Raw genomic sequence first — 15,117 nt, 5'->3', positions numbered from 1 at the left:
GTGGATTACATTTTTTAAACTGTTTCTTAGGTCAGTATTACTGATATTATTAATTTTGCTTAACCTGCTAATCATTCCGAAATTATATATATTTGTCTAGTGGAGATGAATGAGAAAACAAAATCCAGTAACAGGTGCACAAAGCAATCTACCTGAACATATAAGTTAAGTTTAATAGGCATATTTTGTGAACCAGAACAATTTTCTGTAGGTCTTATCAACATCCTTATCTTTGATCTTCAACTCAGTAGGTAAGAACACCATTGTTTTGCTAGTGCTTTGGTTGACTTGAAAAATAATCCTCCTTTGACTATTTGAGAACACGTATGTAGCGGGTTGAGTTCGAAACCGGGCAGAAACACTAATTAAATGTAGTGGTTTTGGTTCAAAATATTCATTACTTACTTATTTTCCTTCTGTGAGATAAGAATTAGGAGAAAAGCAAAGCAGGCACAAACCTTAAACAGTTGCAGTACAATGAAAGAGTTTTATTACTAATAGAATTAAAAGTAAAGAGAAAATAACAAAACAAAATTAAAGCAAATCCCCCCCCCCCAGCAGTTCTCTCCTTTTACCCAGCTCACACAAGGGATAACAGAAAATGGGATGTTAGTCAGTGTTCCAGTTCTTGAAAAAAGTCTCTCTCTTATGCTTAAGGAAAAAAGGGTTTTCCTTCAGTTGCACGTGGTTCCCAAACTGCCACTAACAGCAGATCCGCCCGGAAACAAACAATCTGCTGTGTGTAGAACATCTCTCCCATGAAAAATCTCACAGTTCCTTCACACTACAAAACATGGGCCACCACATGGGGTTATTCATCTTTTTAAGGATAAGTTATTTTGGCCTGCACACAAAGGCTTTTCTTCTCCACAAGTCTCTGACAGCCTCTTACTGCTTCTATATAGGCTGGCATAGGCATTCTTCACAGGCACACGAAGATACTCCATCCTCCCATGTTCTTCAAATGGATTAAAGAGACAAACAGTTTGTGGTATTACAGTTTCTTACCACGGCATGCAAGAAGGTTTCTTTTAAGCTGCGCGCCAGAATCGCGGCACCGCCCTCTTTTCTCCCGTCGCCATGCTCAGCTCCGTCCCACGTGACTCACTTCTCTTTCTCTCTGACTCTGAAACCGCCATGTTGAAGGGTGTTCTTGTTCAGGCTTTACGGTGGGGAAAGCCTCGCTCCCTCTGTGCTGCTGGCTGCATGGTGTCCTCTTCAGTTCAGCACGAAGTGTGCTGGCTGCAGACAGGAGGCTCTGCCGGCTCCCATTGACTCCGCCGGCTCCGCATGGAGAGGAGAGGGACCCACCTGTCCCCAGAAGCTGCGCTGGATGGGTTTAGCTGTGAGCAGTCCATGGCTGGTTTTAGCTGCCTGCGGCTCTGGGACAGTCCCCCCCAGCGACCCAGGGTCCGTGCCGCAGCGTTGGGAAAGGGGGGGAAGGGGCAGTGGCCCCGGCCCAGCGGGGCTGGGAGGCTCGGACCCCCCCCCACCTTCCAGCAGGCGAGCTCCGACAAAAGGGGAAGTCCCGCCTTTCTGTGCGGTTTAAATATGTAAATTGTGAGAAGCGTAATTGGTCTTAAAGACTGTCCATCAACTCAGGGTCAACCCAATACAGCATAGCTGAAATATCTGGTAGTGGCAAGCTATGCTTTTGTCCCAGGGAAAAAACCACAAAAGCTTAAATGGAAAATGAAGGAGGAACTTATCAGAAGAACTGTTCAGAATAAACAGCTCTGCGCATGTCCTCTCTGAAAATTTCATTTAGCTCCAGGCATGGGCTTGAATAACCCACCTCATGTTTACTAGCACCAGCTAAAAATTTATTCAACACAGAGAATATACACCTTTTTATTCTACACAGGGAATGTGTACCTTGTATCAGACTTGGTAAGAAAGAAAGGTGGGTTTCACATAGATTATGTCATTGTCTGTAAAAAGAGATACATCTTGACTGCGGAAAACAAAAGTGCTTTATCTAGGTGCTTAGCCTAGTGCAAACGTTTTTCCACCAAATACAAAATATCCGTTGACATATCTAGGATGGAAGAATCTGTATAGATAGGTGTGATAAAAAGCCTTCTTTGCCTCACTGAAATTCTCAGTAAGAATGTACCCTTCAGTAGGGCTTGTAACAAAATAATATTTCAATTAAACAAGCTGTAACTTATGGTTCTAGAAAGTAATAAATCTTCTGCAAGAACTATATGTACAGTAGACCCTAGGATGTGTTGTCTAACAGCACAGCTCCTATCCAGGGATAAGTACTTCTTAAATCTGAGGAAGTTAAATCCTATTTTTTTTAATGTTATTTCTTACATTATTCTATGTGATAACAGACTTCTGCATTTAATTCCTGCCTTCTTGGCCTTACTTCTCCAATTTTAAGGCAATCAGGGCATGAGCCCTTCTTTCAACAGTCCCAGTGTATAATATGAACACCAAGGTAGGGAGATCAGTATTCCCCTCTGTAAGGAATTCAGGGTGGTGTCAAACCTGCCAAGTGACTTTCACAACACTCTGATACAGGTGGTGTGGCCGGGGTGTTTGAGTGACTCCTGCCTGAGCAGTCCTGGCCTTGTAAACTAGCACAGGTATCTTGACTGCTCAGATCTGTGCTTGCATAACCTTAGCCAAATCTGAATCAGCTCTAGGGCCAAGAAAGGCAGTAGTGCTGGGTTTTCAAGGCTCCTTGTGCCATTTTCCTGCACACAGTGTTTGCCAGCAAGTTAGAACTGAACCTCGTGTATCAGCTACAAATGCCAGGTATGTATGGGAAACAAGAGCTATCTTCCAATACCAGGCCTCCTTTAGATACCATGAAGCTTAAGCGCCTTCTTTCTGTTAATACCAACCATTTACCTACTGCTTCTGCCTGAATCTAAATGAGTAGTTTGAAGTGATCTTTGTACTTATCACAGTATGCAAATAAACTGGTTCTTTTGATTCTGTGAGGGGAAGGGGTTTGTTTGTGTGACCTTGGGAGCAGACATGGGTATCTGTTCCTGGCTGCAGGAGGAACACATGGTTGTGGAATTTGGAGACTGGGAGACTGCTTATGAGAAGTATTACCACATGTTCATCTTATCCTGAATAGCCTTTCTTTGACACTGTATATTGGAAGTGTCTGTATCATGGAAAACAAGTTTTAACCACAAAGGCTGTGTGGAGTGTGACCCTGGTGCCTGAGAGCATAGGCCATACCCAAAGCAGCCGTGGTCTTCCCCTTAACATGCTCAGTGTAAGTCACAGCACTCGGGTCACATTTTCCAGTACTATTTTCAGTGTTCCTTGGGTAGTATTTTTAATATTATCAGCTTAAAAATTAACTGTTGCTCAAGAATATTTCACTGATTTCACTGGTGAATATCTAAGAAAATCTGAAGGGTACAGGACAGTCTTGCATTTAATTTTTTTTTCTTTCCTCCTCACCACTTTTTTCTCCTTGAAGCTGGCAAAGCCCTGAGTATAGAGATTTTACACTCTGATCTCGTGCCCTGAATTATGACCTCACCATTCCAGACCAATTTCTGGTAGCCATTTAGCAGTACCTCTGCTAGATGTGGATATGTAAGTTAACTATGGGGATAGTAAAATTAACAAAAATCATGTAGTTTAACTTCTAGAACCCAGGCTAAAACTTTAGTGCCAAGGCATGGAAACTCTGGGTTTTTCCTAATGAAAATGAACAGACCAAATTATTGAGACAATAAAGATGGAGTCTCGCAATGGTATTGTACACAGCTTTGCTGTTTCTTATTACACAGATTCACTTTTCTTATTGAACAGAAGTAATTGAGAAAGTAAAATGAACGACCCTCTAAACACCAGCTAGCTTCTCTCACCAAATGGTCAGTAGGCAATAAAGAGAAACAGGCAATTCAGAAGATAATTCGTTCTCATCATCTTTGATACCCATTTCAGGAGAGAGGAACTCATCCCTCAGAAGCAGGAAGGGATGCAGTCTTGTATGTGCAGCTATCATTGCTTAGCTTTCAAATTACCACTAACAACCTTATCCAACCTGTTTTTGTGACTGGAACCTAATGAAAATGCAGCCAATATTTGCAAATGCAAAGCTCTACAGCAATATAAGTCTTTCTAATATATTTCACCCTGCTCCACAGAGCAGCAGAAGAGATTTTTAATTTACCCACTAAGAACAAAGTGCTGATTTGGCTCTGTGCTTCTTGGAAACTGTCTTTGCTCTGCTATTTCCTGTTATTTTCTCAAGTTTTGTATTTCAGAAGAGAACGGGGACCTCCTCAAAATCTCTTTATGTTTGTGGCAGCGTGAGGTGATTCCTTGGACAGACGTAGATGGGTGTTATTTGCAGGTAGAAAGGGAAAGAAGAGCGAAAGCACGGCAGAAAGTTTTCTCCTTTTAGGAGGAGAAAAAGCCTCATGTGAGGCTTTGATGCCTGACGGCCAGCACGCCACGGCGAGCAGCCGCCCGCAGCGCTGACCTTGCTTGACACATTCAGCAGACGCTGCTAAATCTCGCTTCCTCAGACTTTCAGCATTTTTCATGACTGTTCCTCCTTCCATCCCGAGACACGAGCCATGAGCCGGGTCGTGCTCGCTCTGGCAGCTCCTGTGACACAGCTCCGCTGGGCTGTCTGCGGGCTAGCGGCCACTTTGGAACAGCCCTTCTGGCTGCATTAGCAGATGATTGCATTTAAAGACGAGGCTTTGCCACTGCGTGCGTTTGAATGATTGTGGTGCTGCAGTGTCTGCTGGTGTTTGCTGACATTGAAATTTATAGAATTTTGTTTGTGTGTCTTGTGAGAGGGGAATATATCACTGCAGTCGTCTGACACCTCACCTATGTTGGTGGCCTTATTTCAAACCTTTTTGGCAGCCAAGTTGAATAAATTGCTTTCAGAATCTGTGGATGACCTGGCAGGAACTGAGTGATTGTCCTTAAAACCATTTGTAGTTTCTGTTTTGTGCCCTTGACAGATCAGTGGTTGGGAAATTTGTTCACATGCCATCTGCACCTGCTAGCTTTGCCATGCAGGAATAGGTCATTTCCTTTCCAAACATGACTGGCTTCTGATATCAGCGGGAAATTGGCAGCTCTTTTATGAAAGCAGTAGATTCCAGTTTCCTTTTTTCGATTTTCACTGAGATAAGAAAGGAGTTGTTATTGTTACGGTCTCAGTGCTCTGTCCAAGTTCTCTTCCCCACAGAACTGCTTTTTCAGTCATTCAAAACCAGTTTGTCAGTAGCACACAGCAATATCTTCTACTGTCTGAGATTGTCCCAAGGTAATTTTTTCCCCAATATCACAGGCTTAATTCTAAACAGAACTGCACAACCTAGAGTGAAAATATGTCTTTCTTCTTTTGTCTCTTGGTCTTTCTTCCTCATTTTTGTGAAAGTCTAAGAGAATCCAGAATAAAGTGTCTGTCTGGTGTTGGTGGTAGGGCTTAAGAAACAACATAATGGAATTGAAGTATACTTTTCTCCCTATTTCTTTGTCATATCAAAGTGTCACTCATAGTACTTTCAGTTCTCTTCTCAAATGGCAGAAAGCTGTTGCAATGACTTCTTTGTAAGGAGTGTTTAAACCAGCAGCTAGGGAATCAGTGATGTTGGGCAGGGAGCACGCAATTGCCTCATCTCCAGCCTGAAGTATCACCTTTGCAGAGAGCTGCAAAGGAGTTTTGTTGCTGACAATAAGACGGTGAATTTTGTTCCCGTTCTAAACAGCATAAAGCAGCTGCATTGGCTTTACAAGTGATTCAAAGGTTTGCTCTCCCTGAAAGTTAGGGGAAATTGTTTGTGCTTCCAATGTGTGCTGTGTGTCTTTTTCCTCCTGTCAGTTACTGGAGATGGAGATAGAATTGTGGGTTTGTCTGTGCTTTCATGTAGCATTATTAATGAAACAGGTAATCCTATTTGTCTTAAAATCAAGGCAAAGATCTCTTGTGTTCCATCTGTTCCAGACACCAACAGCATGCTCATCACCATGGTATTAGAACAGCCTGGTACACAAATAGCAATCAGCAGTTATTAACCTAATATTGTTACTTGGTCCATAAAGCTAGTATTGGCAGAGATACAAGACATCACTCACTGTGAGACAGTTGCTCAAGTGATGTACTTTGTTCTGCCAGAATATGATAATATTCTGTATAAAAGTCAGTAAAAGGATGCTTTTTTGTCGTTTGTTTCATGCAAGCAGCAAAAAATTGCCAGTATAATATATCAAAATTTTCTCTTTATATCCAGTAATTTACAATCCATTGTTATCTAGCTGTAGAACAGCATTCTTTAGAAAACAAAAGGGCTTTTTATTTTAATATATATTAGATCAAATCAAACCACTGAAAGTTCCCCTTTCCTTCCTTTCTTCCCCAGCTGCTGATATAGACTGATAGATACAGGAGTGGCTTTTTGCATGCAGACCACCATTTATCTCAAACTGGACCTAGATGAGTTCAGGTCTATTCAGCAGGTGATCTGTAGTGCTGAAGGGGTGGCATGTGATTGCAGCCCACCAGGAAACCCTAAGTCTCTCAAAACATCCTGAACACCCACAAAATTTGGACGTTCCTTATTTGTCCTTACTCCCATTCATACATCTCATTTATACATGTTCAAAAGTCCAACTTCAAATGCCTCCTTTTTGCTTGGTCACTTTTCCCTCTGAAACAACGTAAGGATTTTTTTCAGAGTTGAACAGACACACCTTTAAAATCTCTGGTATTTAAATTTCTGGTTAAAAGGAATATATTCCTCTGGAGTGGTATATTTGTGCCAATCCAGTTAAATTAATAGCCCATCTGTATATCGTTTTTCTTCCCTTCTTAATCAGAATATACTCCTGGGAGACCTATTTTGTAAGCTTGTCTACAGAGACTTCTTTATTGCAGCAAGATGGAGCCTTTTCATCCTGCAGCTTCACAGTTGCAGGGTTCAACTGTGAAGCAAAAGTGAAACCAAGTCATTACAGTTCCTAGGTTCTATACACAATGAATTTTGCTTGCTTTAGAAGGCAAACTGCTGCCAAATTAACATTTCTGTCATCATTATAGTGCCTATACAGGTGCTGCTCTAATGAAAGGAAACATCTTTATCTGAGCTGGTTGTGTCAGCAATTACTACTCTTTCAGTGAACATGAAACTTAAATAGTCATGATGTTGGTTCAGCCTCCATTTTTATATCAATAGCTTCTTTTTTTTTTTTTTTTAAGTTAACTAGAATAATTAACTAATATTATTAACTATCACAATAAACTAATTTAAAAATGTAAGTGGATTCTTAAGAACACTGTTGCCAAATGGAGCCATCAATTTGTTTGGAAAGGCCAACAGGATCTTTTTATAAAAAAGAGGATCATTTTCTGCAGGTCAGCTCTGTCTTGAACACTTTTTGTGTTTAAAATTAATAAAATAAATTAATAAAAACTAGCTTTTGGCTCAGCTAAGGGAAGGAGTCTAAAGTACTGAGTGACTCTCATACATGTCTAGATACAATGAAGGGCAAAGTGCAGCATTTTTATCCTGTCATTCCCTGTTATCACCCTCAGTTATTAAGCATGTGGTGGGTATTAACATCAACCTTGCCTCAAACATTTAACAGACGTTACTTACTAGACAAACTGCATGTGCCCTGTGTTATTTCTCTCAGGGCCTGTCTCTCACTGGATGCATGCCAGACTGTCCTTTGGGATGTAGCCCAGTGAGCAGGAGAAATGGGTTTGGACCTGGCAAAATGGCAATAAGCATAAAGGTATAGTTGGAACTTTCTTGGAATACTCTCTCCTATCTCATTATCCTAGGCCAATATCTTGGTCCTCTGCAGCCCAATGCTTTGGAGCAATGTTGTGGAGAAGAATGAGTAATTTCTGACTCAGTTTAGTAGGTTTATCAGGACTGAAAAAGCTATAGCTGGACTAAATGCCGTGTCCACAGCTTGTTTCATGTAGCTCTTTTTGTCATGTACAGTGACTGCCCACCAAAAAAAAATGAAGATGCATTGCTTCATCTTTTATAAGAAAGATCTCAAGCAGGTTGTGTTGTATCCCTGAATACAAAGGGCTTCCAGGGGTTGTTAGTTCTCTCTGCTCCTGTGTTGCAATATACATTACAACAGTACATGTTGCCACTGCACAGTCTCCCCTTGTCCTCTTATTTTAGATAGGCTGCATCCTCCTCGGTTATCTTTGAGATTTATGACTTAGAGCATAAAATGTAACCACTAAAATAGGGCAGATGATTTTTCTGCACAATTTTGAATGACTAGTCAAAGCAGGATTTTGGGGAGAATGTGTCATAGTTTTGTACAACTGGGTGCCTTTCAAAATAGCTGCTCAGAGTGGGGTGCTCATTCAATTCACCACATGTTACACTGGGCGCACTCTAGAAAAGATCAGACACTGTTTTGAATTAACGAGGAGGGCTGGGATCTCTGATATTGTTAATTATGTGTTGGTGGAAAGCACAGTAGTCCATTGTTCTTTCTGAACCAGAGTATCAGAACAAAAAAAAGCAGCGAAAGGTCATCGCTGCAGAAGCTGCCACCCTTGTTCCCTTGTGTGCTCTATCTCTTCCATGGGGAGGTCCAATGGATATCAAAAAGCAAAGCAAATGTAGTTGTCCTGATTTTTTTTGTCTTCAAACCCCATCACACATAATAATCCTCTGTGGCTTTCTGCCCCACACGACGTTTTGATGCCCTTGATTTAGGCATGATATTGCTGTGTCTTTTGAACCACACATTTTAGCAGTTTGTATTTGGACATAAGAGCCTGGATATGGAATGCATATTACACGGGGCAATACTGTGCTATAAAACACATATATAACATATATAGTTAATCTCATGTACTCAAAATGTCACCCATTTTGCATGGTGCAAAAAGAATCTCATTAGTTAATATAGGCAATGCATGCAGTGTAGGGAGTGACTGCATTTAACTATGACTTGCATTCAACTATGAATTAGTTGATCTTTGAAAAGCTTTTTTTCTTAAGATAAAAGGAACAAATAATTTCAGTACCTTATTTTAAATAGTATTATTTGTAATTATTTTTCACAATAGCAAATGGAATGTAAATAGGTAATGGTGAATTTATAGCTCCTGAAATTATACCTGTTCTCTCTCCTTTTGCTTGCTTTTAGGAAGAAACTGGAGAGCTGCTTCATCAGTGCAAATCCATGCTGTGGTTGGTCTCATGAAAAGGATCATATTGATGAATTAGTGTAGCTACCCTTCCAGCTGTGGAAGAATACCTCATACAGAAAAAATCCATAGGTGACTAATAGGTGTGGTAAGGAGCCTTTGAAATTTGGGAGAAACATTTGGTATGCCTGGAAATCAACCTAGATCTAAATTACCTGCCACTGTGGATATTTTAATCTTAATTCATGCTTTTCCACCACATTTCAGAATGCGCCCTTTATTTGAACAGCTTTGCTTTCCTGTTTGTTTGTTTTTTATGTTTGTCAGTCATTACACAGTGCTATTTAGAATCAATTTAGCACCTTTCCATGTGTTGAGTGGTTGTGGTGAGTGATGATTGCAGGATTAGCCTGCTAGTAATCAAATATTGCTGCCTCTTAGCTTGAAAATGAAGCATCTCTATGGAATTTAAGAGTTTCTTGCTTTATTCAGGTTGTGCATGTCTAAATAGTATGGATAGGTGTACCAAGACAGTGCAGGCACAGTGCAATCTTTTAAAAAAATAAATTAAAAAAGCAAAAAGAAAAAGGGGGAGGGGTAGAGAGAGAGGAAGAAGAGAAAAAGAAATTGAGAGAAGGAAAACAAACTCAACCAATCATTAAAACTTTGAATTGTATGGGAAATCTTCCACACTTTGCTGAATCCTGGGTGTAATTTCCTAATTTTGGCTTTGTGCAATCCAGGTAAGGTTTCCTGTCTGGACTCATTTTTACTCACAGATGGGTCTTCAAAATTTGCAAGTGTTAAGTTGTGTAAAATAGGATGTGTTGCCTGTCTGTTGAAGCCGAGGGGTACCTGTCTTAGTAAAGCAGAGGCTGGGTTCCTCACCATTTGTGGACCCAATGGATGCTTGTTTTTCATATTGGCTCTACCACTACGAAGAGTTTTACCTCTTGAATTCACTGATTAATGGTTTAAGCAGAATGAAGCCTTTTTTTATTTTTTTCCAAATCTGCTACCAAAAATCACATTATTTCACCATTCAAAGACAGTTCTTTGATCCGTACCATGCTCCTCACAGGACTGCAGCAGTGTAACCTCTTATGATACAAATGATGAGCTTCTGTTTGAAATAATAGGGATGATGCCTAATCCTGAACAGACATGAGACAGATTTTAAGTAAAGGTTGTCATTGAGAGGCCTGTAAGTTAACCTCACTTAGTTCTGTCTGGCCTATGTTAGGGTGAAGATGAAGGCGTTTGAGTCTCTTAATTGAAGCAGAGCATGAGCTTTTTACCTTGAACTCTTGTTACATTTAAGGGTTCCTGCTGAATAACAATAATAAAAGATGAATTCCATCTGGTTTTCTGTTGATTGTTAGTTTAATTTAGTGTATGATGACTCAAAAGTTTAGTCTGCCAGCCAACTAAGGTATGCAGTTATCAACATTACTGATAGGATAAACCAATTATGTAAGCTTATTTGCAAATCTCCCCAAATCCCATAATACTTAACAAAGTAAAACTCTTGAGCTGAAATGTACCTGTTTACAGAAAGATACAGCATCAAATAGAGATTTAATTCAGAATTTTGGGTAGACGAAGTGGCCTTGGTGCCTGCTTGTTTGTTTTTTTTTTTTCTCTGTTGCCATTTTTAGACATTAAATATATCAAGAAAGTGAAAAGAAAGTATGGACAAGAAAAACACAGTCATAAGAAAGAATTCTGAGACTTTTCAGAAAGGAGGCCCAAACCTGGAACAGTATGTTCTGTGTCTTGAGTGTCTAGTGAGTGCTGCGTCTTTGAGCTGTAACAGAATTTCCCAAACCCTGTGTCTAACCATTACCTTGGCAGGACTCCAGATTAAGCCTGTGGGGAGAGGAAAGTGCCTGTGGAGCTTGGCAAAAGTTGTTTGTCCTTTCCTCCTGAAGATATGCATTTGTTCCTGGGTAGTGTGGGAGGTGGCTCCTCCTTCCTGCATTTGTAGCCACCATGGAAACAGATAATTCCAGAAGACGGTCTAATAATGGAACTGCAGACCCAAATGTCATTACAGAGGTCTGAGACTCTCTCTCCTGACACTAAATTGTATATGCATCTCCTGACAGCTAAACTGCATGTGCACGTGCAAGCAGTTCCACAGGCCTGCTCATGAACGCCCCAAAGCAATTTAGATGGAGATTCCAAGGGATGAATAGGGTGAGAACAAAATGTCGAGGGCCAAGAAAGTCAAAAAACCACAAAGAGATTCAAAATTTAGATTATGGAAAGTGTGAAATGATATTGTCAATGTCAGGCCATGAGACAAGGGAGGCATTCTGTTGTTGAATTGCACATTGCAGGCCTCTGTAAGCATGCAATAGAGAAAGGATGGAAGATGCTGTGCAGGGCAGGTGTGTAAACAGGATGAGCAAACAGAGGAGGATTATGAGCAAAGAAAAATTAAGAAGAAAGTTTTTGAAAGAGGAAGAGGTCAGAAGAGAGCCTGGTGGCACAGAAGCTGACAGGGAAGAAAAGGGGTGTGACAGTAGAATGGAAGCCGAAAGAAAAGTACAGCCATTGATTTAATTTGCTGCTTTTCTTTAGAAATGTATCCTTTTGCCACTTCTGGATGCCATGCACATGCATAAGAACATACAAGCTTTTCAGCTTACCAGGGTGAAACTGCCTTCCAGAACTCTGGCATCAAAGGCACCTACAAAACCCAATAAAACAACCTTCAGTATTAGATCAATGTCAGTGTTCAATAACATCCGGTGCCAGGCAGGGAGATGCCAGCCCAGCTGGGTGAGTAGGAGCCAGAGCATTTGGATGGTAATTGGTTGATGAATCGAACTCTTAAGCAAACAGACACCTAGGCAAAGAGCAGAGCGGCTGAATTCCAGGGAGCACTACCCTGCTATCTCGGTTGTGTTGCAAAATGCGTGAGTCAGAGGGAGAAGATAGCCCTGGGCAGCACCTGCAGGGAGTACTCTGACCCCCACTTCAGCAAACCTTATGCTTCTGGGCCCTGTTCAAGTGTGCTGTCTAGCAGGACTCTGCCCCGATGTCTGTGGGGAGGTGAACCAAGGTCTGCAGCAGGAACAAAGGGTTCATTTGCTAGCAGGAGATGAGTGCCGCGAGCAGGACATCAGGAGACAGCACCCTCAAAGTCCGGCCTCCTGTTGCAGCGCTGTGGTCCAGAGTCTGAGCTGCCATTATAAAAACAAACAGGCCACATCCTCAGCTGGCACAGAGCCGCAGAAACTCAGCATATTAGCTCAAGCTGTGTCTTCTTTATCGCTTGTGGCACTGAAGATTATGATTGAAAAGATGCCCAGGGTGTAACAGATGAACTAAAGTGTACTGAATTTACCAGCAACCTTAAGTAAAAGCCTAAGTTGCTTAATTTATCCATGGAATCATTTTAGCAGTGAACTTTTTTTACCTTTCTTGTGGGTGCTGTCATAAATGGCCTGTGGGAACAGTGGAATTGTCATATCTGGACGTTTTCAAGAATATCGCTATTGAGATTCAAATAGGTGCAGCTGAAGCAGAGAAACTGACTAGATCATCTCTTGGAGTCTCTTCCAACCTTCTTTTTTCCATTATTTTAGCAAATCTGTTCAGTTGCTGTCCTAAGCTGGCAGTATTACCCTGCTTCCAGAGACTTGTGTCCCAGAAACTCCAACTCCCAAACCCCTCTGCTTCCTCTGCTTTGTATTGTACGGCTACTCATACAATACAAAATGTGGTATTGTCAGTTTTCCAAAATGTTGTGAAATCAAGATCTGAACCGTGGCAACAGTGTAAAGTAAAAAAGGATATCAAAGTTAATATGTAACCTGCTTATTACAGTGTTTCATGTCCTGCTCCACTCAACATAATTTTCTACTTCAAATTTGGGTGACAGTTGCCCTAAAAACACAGGTGTACTCACAGCAATACTGAAGCAAGTAGGCTTGAAGAAAAGAACCAGAACAAGGTGCTTAGATCTCCTTCTAGGAGTTTCCCAAAAGAGATTTAGCTCGCCAGGGTTGGACATCTGCTCTCTGAGCATCCTGCTATCACTTCACATCCAAGTGCTCTTGACACTCCACCTTCCCTGTATCTCTTGTCTCCTGCCTGTGATTGGTACCAATGTGAAGCCTTGGGCTCCATTCCCCTCACTGTGGGATGTGAAAACACAGCCAGGTGTCCAGCCAAAGTGAGAGGCAGAGACGGACATCAGCCAGTTCCTGGTGATTCACAGACCCATAAATTCCCTTAAGCAATGTGTGATAGTGGACCAGCTCTGTTAAACAGTTCCAGAATACCATTTTCCTCTCCACAGTTATTCTTCTGACATCTTACTACATCTGAATATGGGTACCTTTGTACTTTCCCTCCCAGGGGCACCACGGGTCCATCAGCAACTTACTTCTCCCTTGTCTTTTACTTCCTAAATCAAGAATTAATAGGAGGAATTTGTTGACACCAATTTAGGTGTGCTGCCAACACATCTGAAATGGCCTGGTTGTATTGTCTAAAAACACTGGTAGCTGACAAGTCCTGCAGAGAAATTATGCACATGGGAGGACTGTGAGCGAGGCCAGAGAGACACGCTGCTGTTGATAAGCTAAAATCAGTGTTTGTTCCCCCGCACTCCCAGTATCCAAACAGCCATTGCAATGTTGTGTGTTCCTGGTGCCTGACCTTCTTCCGAGGCTGCTGTGCATCTATCAGCCTGCCAGCTTCCCACTCCACAGACCAGACACTGAGAAGGGGGAGGGGAAAGGAAGGGCAGAGGAAGGCAGGAGGGCAAATAAATACCTGTGGTTTTTTTTCATTTTATACATAGTCCAGGGAAAAGGACCCAGCAGGGGGCAAATGATTTCTGAACACTGCTGTGCTAACATGACAGCTTTATGGGGAGGCAGTTCTGGGTCAGGAGCCCAATTCCTCCTACCTTTGGTTCAAGAACTGTTATGCAGGGGAAAGAAAGACATTTCCAGGGTAAAATTGTGGTAGAGTGTCAAATAGCACACCTGAAGCCTTCCTTTGCCCTGCGACTGTGTGGTGTGGTTATATAGCTTAAAAATATGGACAATTTCATAAAAAATAAGGGCAGCAGAGAAGGGCAGAATGGATCCTGTGCAGGTCTCTGCTCTCTACAAGGTGGTCCCGTCCCAGTCCCACTGACAGCCCCGCGGCAGGGGGGAAGGGGGGCTCTGTACTGCAATGCAAAACCTGAGCTCATGCAGTTCTAACATTCCTCCTCCATCATCTGTGCTGGTTTTCCTCCTTCCTTTCCCTTCTTACACCTGACTGCAGCCACTGCAGCTTGCTTTCTCTCTCCCATTCTCTGTCCTCTTGTCCCCCCACTCCCCAGAGATCCTCTGACATGGGGCTTTTGTGGCCTGGGGAGGAGAGACATGCAAGCAGGGGAGGGCAGATCACCTGAGTGGAACCAGGAACCAGCAGAGTTCAACCTCAAAAACATGAGTTAGTGGGTCAGGATGCTGCCCCAGGGTGGACAGGACTGAGGAAGTTTGTTACAGGTCGAGCCAGTCTGTGCTCGTGGCTTTTCCTTGGCTGCTCTGGTAGAGCACTATAGCCCAAGCTGAAGGAAATTCTGCAGTTGATTTCACTAACAGGATAATATAAACCTCTCTTTTCACAGGCAGAATTCAGCCCTGAAGGTACATAAATAATGTCCCCCTAACTGGCATCTGAGACTGCTCCCTGCATTGCACTCCTGTTAGCGAGAGACAAGCAAGGCCCCTCTAACCATCCAGAGGTTCGTGGTGTTCAAGACAAACCATGAAAAACCCCTGAAGGCAGGAGGAGGGACAGGACAGAATGCGATAGGGGGTTATAAATCATCGCTGCGATCCCAGATAGGAACCAGGCAAGGGTCCTGAGCCTGCTTATCCAGTCAGACGGGTACACGTGCAGACACTCGGCTGCAGATGGTGACACCACAGCAGCAGTGACCTCAGCCTGCCACACGGGAAGCAGAGAGT

At 42.3% G+C, this 15,117-nt stretch overlaps 1 long non-coding RNA gene across 6 annotated transcripts in view; it reads left to right on the top strand.

Annotated features, from left to right (window-relative positions):
• LOC116441533 overlaps window positions 1–15,117 on the top strand; it is a 28,762-nt gene that overhangs the window by 12,070 nt on the left and 1,575 nt on the right. For 2 of the 6 annotated variants that reach the window (XR_004239117.1, XR_004239115.1), the window contains exons 4-5: window positions 9,133–9,281; window positions 14,775–14,891. This is a non-coding gene — a long non-coding RNA (uncharacterized LOC116441533). Of the gene's footprint in view, window positions 1–7,638; window positions 7,741–9,132; window positions 10,498–14,774; window positions 14,892–15,117 lie in introns of those variants that run through there. The other 4 variants (XR_004239118.1, XR_004239116.1, XR_004239114.1 and 1 more) reach the window with 3 other exon arrangements.

This window comes from Corvus moneduloides, chromosome 3 (genome assembly GCF_009650955.1).
Source record: "Corvus moneduloides isolate bCorMon1 chromosome 3, bCorMon1.pri, whole genome shotgun sequence".
NCBI lineage: Eukaryota > Metazoa > Chordata > Aves > Passeriformes > Corvidae > Corvus > Corvus moneduloides.
This window is presented reverse-complemented; position numbering and strand designations above follow the sequence as displayed.